Source organism: Festucalex cinctus, chromosome 5, assembly GCF_051991245.1.
Source record: "Festucalex cinctus isolate MCC-2025b chromosome 5, RoL_Fcin_1.0, whole genome shotgun sequence".
Lineage (NCBI taxonomy): Eukaryota > Metazoa > Chordata > Actinopteri > Syngnathiformes > Syngnathidae > Festucalex > Festucalex cinctus.
The window spans coordinates 25,853,079-25,864,492 of NC_135415.1; the positions used below are offsets into that span (position 1 = coordinate 25,853,079).

Consider the following 11,414-nt stretch of genomic DNA (forward strand, 5'->3'; position numbering starts at 1 on the left):
GGTGAATGACACAAAGTAACAAGTAGTCAGGTGATATCAGACCCCTGCCAAAAAGGGGTGGGGGTGGGGGGGGTGGGGTGGGGGGTGGGGGGTTGAAATACATTTCGTGGGTGAGACATCTCTCCCTAACACCAGATTTCACATTTACATTTTTATTATAATTATTTTGTTAGCAATTTGGATAAAACAGAATTATTTTGCATAGGGGTGTAAAAAAAAACACAAAAAAAACGATTCGGCAATATATTGCGATACTACAGCACGCAATTCTCGAATCGATTCAATAGGCATCCGAATCGATTTTTTAACATCCATTTTTGATGGAAAAATATTCAACAAAACGTCTAACTTTCACCCCTTAAGCATGGAAGAATGTTATATTAATGGAACATTAAGCCTTAATATTTTATTTCAACGCTGTTCAAACATGAAAAATGTTACAACCTGTTTGTTAAATACAGTGGCTCACAATTATAAAACTGAAGTTTCAGATCAATAAATAATAAATTTTCATACAAATCTTACAGTGTACATGTATAAGTTTACTAAATGATATTTTCTAAATCTGAGTTAAAAAAAAATCGCAACAATCCACTTGTAAATTCGTATCGGGATTAATCGACATCGAATCGAATCGTGACCAATGAATCGTGATACGGATCGAATCGTCAGGTACTAGGCAATTCACACCCCTAATTTTTTGCACATAAAATCATCATTCGTGTGAACATTTGATGTTATTTCCAAGTCATTATTGATATGTAAACCACTTTAGCTCTTTTTCTTTGACGAAAGTAGAATAGTAAAAGCAATTTCCTGCTTCTTGCCAGCTGAATAGGGAGTCACGGGAACAGCAGCGCGGCTTTCAGTAGCAGTGAAATTCTGTCGAGATCTCATCTATCATTTATGGCTGGTTCTCCATTACAGGTTCATTTGAATGGAGATAGTATACCCGCCCGTTTTGAGCTCCAAAGGTCAGTGATTGAATATATTCCTCATGCAGAAAGTAACCTAATTTCGCTTTCATAGCTGTGCAGTAATAACCAGGCTCACATGGCACAGTAAACAAAAGTGCAGCCCTTGGTGCGCCGCCCAAACTTTGCATTTATCTTTCGCTGGAATTGGCAGGATTACTCTCTGTCAAATTATGGTTTGGAATTGTGTTTATTATTCAAAACATCTTCTGTGCGTCTCAGTACATCTCGGTGCTTATTTGATTTACCCCCCACATCTACTCGCTACTTTCATGATGGTGGTTCTAGTATCAGGAGCACAGCTGTTGAGGAGGGATCGAGCCTCCGGCGCAGTGATCATCCTGTGGTTTTATGCACATGGCTATGGGTTTGCACACCGGTCTTTCAAATTAAGTTTCAACTGTTGTCTCCGGGACTCCCGTATGATGCGGTTGGGGAGATACTGTGTCTCAAAGGACTGCAGCTGGAGGTAATACTGGTGTCTTACCATCTCACGTGTCGTTTGCCATTAGCACAGTAATGCCGTCTCAACTTTCCAGCAAAATTATGGAGAGTGAAAGTAGAGATTGGGGCCTCAAGCCCCCGGCTCTTGAGTGATGATCCTTTAAGTGGTTTTGCTTTTGCCTGCTGCTACTTGAGAGCAGATTGCTTTACATTTCAACTGCGGCTTCCACTCAAAACAGTAAGTTAGTTCACTATTTTGGAGAGTGACAGACAGTTGAAAATATTGGATGCCTTCTTGGCCTTTATACACCACCAAGATAGATTTGGAAAATGAAAAAATAAAATTGTGATCAATGTCTAGACTTCCAGCTTTAATTTTCACAAAAAAACAGAACCAACTGTCATGTTTCGGTTTTGGGAGTGGGTTGGGTTTTGGTTTTGTTTTGGGTGTTTATGTTGTCTGTTGTCCGGTTTTGTCTCCCCTAGTCTTGTCATGGTTAACCTCGTCCACCTGTGTGTGTCTCCCCTCCCCGTACGTGTTGCTAATTAGTGCCCTCAGCCTGCTGTTTCCCAGGTGTATCTTGTTAGAGTCTCGTTAGTGTTGTATTTAGTCAATAGTGTTTGTTCACGTGTCGTGGTAGCATTGTCTTGTTCTGTTGAGGTATGCTATGCTGGTAGTTTTTGCGTCTAGTCAAGTTTCTCCACGTTTAGTCAGGTTTCTCCACGTCTAGTTAAGCTTCTCCACGTTTAGTCAAGCTTCTCCACGTCAACTCAAGTCTCCACGTCAACTCAAGTCTCCACGTCCACTCAAGTCCCCACGTCCACTCAAGTCTCCACGTCCACTCAAGTCTCCACGTCCACTCAAGTCTCCACGTCAACTCAAGTCTCCACGTCCACTCAAGTCCCCACGTCCACTCAAGTCTCCACGTCCACTCAAGTCTCCACGTCCACTCAAGTCTCCACGTCAACTCAAGTCTCCACGTCCACTCAAGTCTCCACGTCCACTCAAGTCCCCACGTCCACTCAAGTCTCCACGTCCACTCAAGTCTCCACGTCCACTCAAGTCCCCACGTCAAACTCAAGTCTCCACGTCAACTCAAGTCTCCACGTCCACTCAAGTCCCCACGTCCACTCAAGTCTCCACGTCCACTCAAGTCCCCACGTCCACTCAAGTCTCCACGTCCACTCAAGTCTCCGCGTCAACTCAAGTCTCCACGTCAAACTCAAGTCTCTACGTCAACTCAAGTCTCCACGTCCACTCAAGTCCCCACGTCCACTCAAGTCTCCACGTCAAACTCAAGTCTCCACATCAATCCAAGTCTGTCTACGTTCTGCTAAGTCATACCATGCTCAAGTCTATCCACGTCATGCCAAGTCTGTCCACATCATGCCCAGTCTATCCACGTTCAGTCCAGTCATGGCAACCAGTCCGCTCACGTCCCATCCAGTTTTCTAATTGGTTCCAGTCAATAAAGTTATTCTCATTCCTGTTTGTCTCGCGGCCTTGCTTTTCCGCTATTGGGTCCATCTCCCCTCATCCCAACAACACAAACATTTACCATTCAGGTAAAGGTAATGCACATGTTCTTTTGACATAAATGTAAGTTTTTTCCCCCCGCGTTATTGGTTGAGATTTAACTGCTTCAGAGACTGAGGGCCTAGTGATATGAACTGAAATTCACATCATGGTATTAAAGGAATATCCATCCATCCATTTTTTTCTTGACCGCTTATTCCTCACAAGGGTCGCGGGGGGGTGGTGGAGCCTATCTCAGCTGGCTTTGGGCAGGAGGCGGGGTACACCCTGAACTGGTTGCCAGCCAATGGCAGATTAAAGGAATACTCGACACTAAATCAACTTCTTCTTCTTCTTCTTCTTCTTCTTCTTCTTCTTCTTCTTTTTTGGCTGATAAACTCCATTATAAACTGCTGTCTACATGTCCTGGTCATTATTTTTGGTATATTAGTGCATATTTGTTGAACGCTTGAATTTGTGGCACCATCCTGCAGGTTAAAAAGTGACTTAAAGGTACACTCAGTATTATACAGTGGCATCTAGTGGTGAAATAATAAATCATTCGAAAAAAAAATACAATTGTTTGTGTTAGTAGTATGTAAAAAGATATGTTGTATCGCATAAACGTACTTTTTTAAAATATAACGGTTAGTCTAGAAATCGCAAATTATCTTACATGTCCGCGCCTCGCCTGCTAGTGTCTGCCATGTTTCGCCGCCATCTTTCTGCTACGGGTGCCGTCAAAGACAAATTTCAGCGCTCCATTTCTTAACGCGTTTTTGGAACGCACTTCCGGTTTGTATGGCGACCGCATGTCCACGGAGAAGAAGAGTTTCCGGTCCCCGAAGAGAGCATTATCAAGCATCACACTTACTTTGGGAATTTATTTTATTTCAGCGCGACAAAACAAGAGTTTATATTGTAGCCGCATTTGCCAGATGGAGAGAAATGAGGAACAGACTAGGTTTGGGACGTGCCGGTGCCTTCGACTGCTTTCTACTTGACCGGTAAGTAAGAGTACATTTGTGTTTACGTTTTGAGAGCGAGAGAAAAAGTATACTCCGTACTAATTAATACGATGTTCGTACCTTTGTTTTACGATCACTGTATCTGTTGATTAGCAACTCCGCACCACTCGAACGATTTCGTTATGTAGCTACTTGCTTTGAAAAAAAAAAAAGATTCCCGCTGGCACGTTATATTTAGAGTAAATGCGCAAGTTATTGTGTAATGTAATGTAACTGTGATTTCGGAGGTATATTTGCCCATAACTTCAATAGAGAATCTAAAGCATACTGTATTAGTGGAGGAGTTGAAAATTATTTTCGTTGTGGTTGGTGAAAATAGGGTTCTCGAAATTAATTTTCGGCAGGGAATAACTTTCTGGACTTAAATGCTGGCTGTACCGTAAGCACTGCTAGAGTCTGAACTCTCTCACTCAAGTGTGTACTGGTCCATTGTGTAATTGGGTGCACAAGAATTTACAGGCTGCCACGTTTTCCACGGAAATTCGACAAGCAAGCAGCCTTTGCATATTCTATGCAGTATGCAGTCAAGTTACTTTTATCTAGCTAATACAATGTTTTGGGCCCAAAAACTAAAGATCTTACCTCTATTTTGGGGGCTTTGTTGGAAAGTTGGTGACATATAGTAGTATCATCAATTATTCTATTTTATTTTATAATTGTGTTTTTGTTTGTGTCACACTAGATCAACAGCCAAACTTGAGGGGTTCCAGAACCATATTCTGATGTATACAAGCATTCATGCACCGTTTAAATACATCACCGACCTGCAAGAAAAAAATATATCAAGGGGAGAGTCAGCAGCCATATTGGAATGCCCCGAATGAGGACACTTGAATGGAGGACCCCAGAAGGCTTCGGTGTTGTACCACCAGTATCTCCACCTACCATATCTGAGCTGCAACAAACTGAAGTCAGCCGACGTCTTGGTATGTCATTTACATATGGACGGCATTGCACACTACATGAACTTTTTGTGTGAAGCAATACGGAATGGTCACATGTACAAGCACCACTTGTTTTACACAGGACCTGCTGACCAGGTGTCTGAAGCCATGGAGTGACTCCTCCCTCACTTTCCTCAGCAAGCCTTTGAAGAATATGATATCATCGTTGGTGGGAACATGCCCTCACTCCATAACATGTACTTGTGCAGTCAAGGAGCATGTCAAACTTAATAAAACCAGCAAACATTGAAGTGACTTCATTTTTACTGCAGTCTGTTCACACAATCAATGGACAAGCCTTCCTTAATTTTGCCCCAATAACATCATAGAGTAGGCGAAAAGTAGTGTTACAGATCATACTGTGTTCGGGAGAGTTTGAGGAATGTTGCAATGTTAATGGGGGGCAATGTCAGCACACACACACACACACAAAAAAAAACATCATGGTATTGAGTTAATCAGATATTTTAGCTGTGTACAACACATACTTGCTCTGTAACACTACTTTTGGCCCAAACCTGTATGTCTATTTTCCATATTTTGAAATGCACAGCGTATTGGTAAAATTCTGGAACAACTGCAATTCATGTAGCTCATTATATTCTAACAGCATTTTTTTTTTTTTTTTTAGTTAATATGTTCATTTCATGTAGACTTTTATTTTACTTTATTTTATTCATTCATTTTCATGTACTGTACCTTACATTCATTGGCCAATGAAGAATTCCTTGTCATTGCAAGCATTTATAATAATTCTCCAGGCTTTTGATGTTTTACATTTCTGGTCATGTAAAATAGTGTTAGGTTAGGTGTCGAATGAACACTGCATGTTGACGCCAAAGGAAATAGTATTTTTTTAGTTATTCAAAATGTACAAATTAACACACAACAATATACAAGTTATACAAACTACAACAACAAGTGTCAGACATGGACTAATTATATGCCAGGTAAAAAACCTTTGTATTGTCCTCAAGGATCTGGGAAAGTGTCACTTATTTGCCACAAGTCACCAAGGTGCTGCAGTCTGGGATCCAGGTACAGGAAATCATGGTGGTGCTGATGTGGGATCCAGGTACAGGAAATCATGGTGGTGCTGATGTGTCAAAAAGTATTTCTTGGTGTCAGTCTATCAGCTGGACTTGGATATCTTCATGTTCCTCCATGGTCATTTCCTGTACGAGTCTCTGCAAGAAGGTAACAATTGTATGTCAGATGAGGTACCAAACAATGAACTGAAAGTCACTGAGCCAATGAAGTACATTATTACATGAGCAAGACTATTTGTGAAAGCCATGTAAATTCCTGCACATCGAAGTACAAGGAAGCTGTTGTATCTTCAATCAAAACTAATTAAGTTGCTTAGTGATATTTATTAGGTAAAATTGTTCAACATGGTGACAAATCGATATCTGAGTAAAGGGTTTCAAATGTTTTTGTAAGCAGCACTTTTCTGAGTGGTTAGTAGCAACAAGACACGGGGGGAATTACGAGTCTGAGTTGCAGATGTGTCGTTCAGTTAACACCATTATTTTTGCACGATATACTAAACATATCAGCAAACGATGTAATCTAAATACCACATATTCCAAGCAAAGGTATGTTTTGAGCCATTCACATGCATGCTCGAATGGAATTATTTTTCCATGATGACATAATTGTACGTTACGAGGCACCGCGTTCTCTTCCTCGTCGTCTCTCTCGCCCCCTTTGAGATGGTCCACATGTCTATAAAACGTATAACATAACTGTGTGTTCTCTGTTGCATGGTTTAGTTGCACTAACAAATATGAACATAGATAGCCATTATCATTAGCTGACGTACAGTATTTCCAAACAATGCCGACAAAAATATTAATTCTGAAATTAAATGACTAAATCACAATTATTAGGGATCTGTACAGTATGTCTAACAAATGCAATTCACTTACGTCATCACTCGAGGGAATACCAGAAGTTGTTTGCGTTCTGTTCCGGTGAAATTGGTGGTAGGCTGTTGAAGTAGGGTCTCTCTGGGACGCCGTAGTTCGTGTGCTTAAAATCATTGCATTATCTTGTTTGACCGATAGATGGCGGTCGTGAGCTACACACTGGGGCTTTAAACATTCTTCACTATGGCCTCTCTGTAGTTTAGTATTGGAGATGTGAATGATCATACACAACAACATAATGCACATAAAAAAAATACACGACAGAAAAAGTTGAATATTTTCCGTAAGCGAAATTACAGATACATTCACAGAGAATGACATTGAATTTGTGTTACTAGAAAATCGCAGTGCCTGTGAAATCGTTTGTTAGCCATTACCTCTGTGTAGTGTGCATTGTAAATACTACTTAGGAGTGATGGAAATGAATTTTAAATACAAACAATAACAATGTTCATTGGCAACTACTGTGTCAGGGGGACGTGATGTATGTTGATGATTATTAAAGTGAAAATTTAAAGTGTATTATAACATCTCCTCGGGTCAAATGAACAGTAAGTACATGGTTTGGTGAATTATTTGATAGACTGGGAAATCGCAGTTATCATCAGCTCCAGTTACCTTGATTTCATGCTACACAGAATAATAATGAGAAGAATATGTATAAGAATAATGGAATGGCAGACCTGCATTAAGACTGAGATTGAGCAATCAAAAAATGAATATGTCTGAAATTGTTACTTATGTTCATTCATACAGTAGATATCCACGTCTGAGTGGCCGTGTACTGGGTTACTACACTCATGGTTTGGATGATGTTTCCACCTCATAAATCTGTCTGTCTGTGTGTCTGTCTGTCTGTCTCTCTGGCTTAGAATAAAAGAGCCACAGCATTAGTTGCCAAGCTTCCATTTTATGTTATTTATAAAGGCAAATACAACGTTTTGAAACACAAATGACTTGCTCTGAGGATGCATAACTGATAGTGTCAGTGAGTCTTCATTTAAGTAGTTTATATGTGCCTTTGGTGAGTACCCTCTTGATTGTCGGATTAATCCCAGGAGATAAAAAAAAAAAAAGTGGAAAGATTGTTCTGATAAAGGGGATTTGATGTATTTACACTTCCAGATGTTTGTCTGGAAGCAAATAATTATCAATGAACGCTTTCCATGATGCCAGACCGCGGGGAGGCTAAGCCTAAAATGAGGGCAGTGATTGGAGGGGGGATGGGGGGGGGTATCACATTTGGAAGTGAAAAACAAAAAGCAAGGGAGCCTTTGATGGGATTTCAGGGATGAAGCAAACACAAAAAACTAAGGAAGGCTTTATCTTTATCCACAGGGCTAGCTTTGTATACCTGACAATTTGTTGACATAAAAAAAAAAAAAAAAAATTTTTTTTGAAATCATTACAGTCTTTCCATCACAACATTCCTTCAAACAGTACCCTGTCTCAGTTATCACAGAAATTAAATACATTAATTCTATGATCGTATTTTCCGCACTATAAGGCGCACCTAAAAGCCTTCAATTTTTTCAAAAGATGACCATGCGCCTTATATACGGATCAATATTGAGCCACAACAGGTCTCGCTGTCAAGACGCTATCGGTGACCCTGCACGATCGGTGACGCGCATGCGCAGAAGATCCCGCCATCTTGGAACGCTAGCTAATACTTTACCTCAGAGAAAATAATAAAACAGCTGTTTATTCATTTTGGAGTTCTCAGAAAGCTGGTTTGTAATCTATTAATAAAGTTTGACTGACCTATCTGACTGTTTTGTTGAATTCCTTTTAGCGCAGCACCATCTAATGGATGCATAACGTAACCCCAGCCTATACTGTAGCGCCTTATATATGAAAAAAGTTTGAAAATATGTCATTCATTGAAGGTGCGCCTTATAATGAGGTGTGCCTTATAGTGCGGAAAATACGGTAACCGAAATCACATATCTGGCCAATTAATTGATTAAATTTGTTGTTAGAAAAGGAGCTAAATCAATATCTTGTCCCAAAGCAAAATCCGACGAAATTGTCAAGTTAATACCAGCCAGGTCTGATCCAGACCCATTTAGACGTGTGCCAGCCAGTTCTCTGTTCTGCCCAAATATAAATGAGGGCAGCAGAGAACAAAAACCGTCTCTGATATCATCGTTACACTGCTGCGCTGTCGATGGTCTATTTTGCCGGACCCCCAGCTGTCTCCCTTGGTTGATCTGAGCCTCCCAGCTGGGCTGACCACCAGGCTGCTGGTATCAAAGCGGCTTGATGTCGGGCGCATTTGGGAGTATAGAAGCTCCTCTTATGAATATTTCTCTTTAGTCGTCATTCAGATGAGATGTGTGGTGGCCTTGCTAATTATTTCTATCCATTTGGTCAGACAATGCTGAACGCACGTATCAATTCTGGAGTTGGACTGTCATTTCAACACCTTTCATTAACTGCTGGTGCTATAATGTGCTTCTGTAGATGCAGTTTGGGAATGTAAAGTTACTAGATTAACTCAAGTGAAAAGAAGCAAAGGATGAGCTGTCAGTCACATGCTCTGGGAAGGATACAAGTGTGTCATATGCCAAACCTACTGACAATATTTGTGGCTCAAAGTCATTCAAGACTTGTATGCAATAGTGATGAACTGGTACGTTGTCCTCAAAATGGAAAAAGTCTAGTGATGTAATGCATCCTAATATTTACTGTTGTTTGCTGTGACCATGTAATGTGCGGTAATGGGCTAGTATAGTCTGAAAGCTGCACTATTACAATTGTTATTGGTGTTTACAAGACTTTACTGATGGATAGTACTACATTGCATGAAACAACAATGTGTTATTATTTTTTTTGCTGGAGCACTCAACCATGTTTGAAAATTTGTTTTTAAATTACCTGTCAGCTAAAATGCATTACACTGAGTAGCATTGCAATGTGTGTACTCAAAAAGTATTACTTTGAAGTTAAATAATTCATGTGACTTTTATTCCGTCATGGAATAAATTAATTAAATAAAGCTTTAACAAACAAACCATTTACTCATACAACATTCTCACATCTATATATAAATATATAGTATACAGCAGGTCCCCAAAAAGTGCCTGCAGGCACTTCGATTTTCAAATACACTCACTGCTGGTTTGTTTATTGATTTTCAGCATGTTTCTTTCAATAATTAGGGTTTTTATCCCCATAGGATGCTTCACATTATCTAGTACTCAATACTTTCTGACAGAAAAGTAAAGTGTATGCGTGTGTGTGTGCGCATACGTGCGTGCGTGTACTATATCCTTAAGCATACAAAACATACTGTACAGTCAAGTACGTTCTCGGAACGAACGCAACTTGATTTCTCAGCGTGCATGCATGAAACAAGCTGTCGGCTTCTCCACTCCCCGCGAGGATAACAGGACAAAATATGCAGGAATTTAAGACCAAAACAGTAGAATATTGTATTTTAGAGGACACTGATAGAAATATTTTCAATGATTTTATTTTGAAAGGCTTGGGCAGGCACCGCATTAACTCATTCACTCCCAACCCCCTTAGCTCCCGGCTGTTTTACTAAATTTTGACAAATTTTGCAAGGCCCACCAGACTATTGTGTTCTATTGCTATGAAAACATGGAACCTACCAAAAGAAAGATTAGAGTCAGGAAAAAAAAAAAAAAAAAAAAAAAAAAAAAAAAAATTATATCTGTTTCTGTTTTGCAGCAATTATAATTAGAATATAGCTAAGTTTCATCATTATTAGTTTCATCCTGGTGAAAAGAGTAGGGAAAAGAGGTTTTTGCAACATGGCCTGGTTGATCTCTTATACTCTGCTGCCACCTGCTGGCCGGTTTTGTAATAACTACCATTGCTTCAAACATCCTCTTTGGTTCCGAGGCTGCATCAAAGCCTTCAGTATGCTCTAGAATAAAACAACATAAAAAAACAAAACAAAAACAAAAACGTATAAATACGTCATTGGGAGCAAATGAGTTAATAGCTTTTTATGACTGCACGCCACTGATATATATATATATATATATATATATATATATATATATATATATATATATATATATATATATATATATATATATATATATATATATATATATATATATATATATATATATCGATAATGGCTTGGTCTCATTTGGTGTGGTCTTGACGACAATGCTCTTAAATGGTACCACTAAACTTTCAGACTTCAGAGAGGTTTGGCATTATGAATACAAACATTTGATTGTTTAAAAACAGACAAAAGAAAACAACAGCGCAGATTACTTTTGTGTGACAATGCTTTTAGAGGACCCCTTGATTCAAACGATAAACCAGTGGATTAATCAGTTCAAATCCCTCTTCTGTCAAGAATAATTGAACCAGTCGTAAACTGTGTTTTTTTTTTTTTTTTTGGCAGCTTTTACCATCCATAAATACAAAGGGCTACCCACTTTGTTTTATTTGCATGGCCTGAGATACTTTTGTTGATTGCACTCTCAATCATTTCAAATAAAAAGCTGCAAGAGGTGAATCATTTCAAGTGTTGTCCTTAAGTACACCTTTCACAGCAAGCAGAAAAGAAAAACAGAAATGTGGCAAGC

At 39.4% G+C, this 11,414-nt stretch overlaps 1 long non-coding RNA gene across 1 annotated transcript; it reads left to right on the forward strand.

Moving 5' to 3' along the window:
* Positions 1-3,526: 3,526 nt before the first annotated feature.
* LOC144019251 (uncharacterized) lies at positions 3,527-5,157 on the forward strand. The gene is made up of 3 exons (XR_013283611.1): positions 3,527-3,941; positions 4,645-4,888; positions 4,989-5,157. It is a non-coding gene; the product is annotated as an uncharacterized LOC144019251 (long non-coding RNA).
* Positions 5,158-11,414: the final 6,257 nt, after the last annotated feature.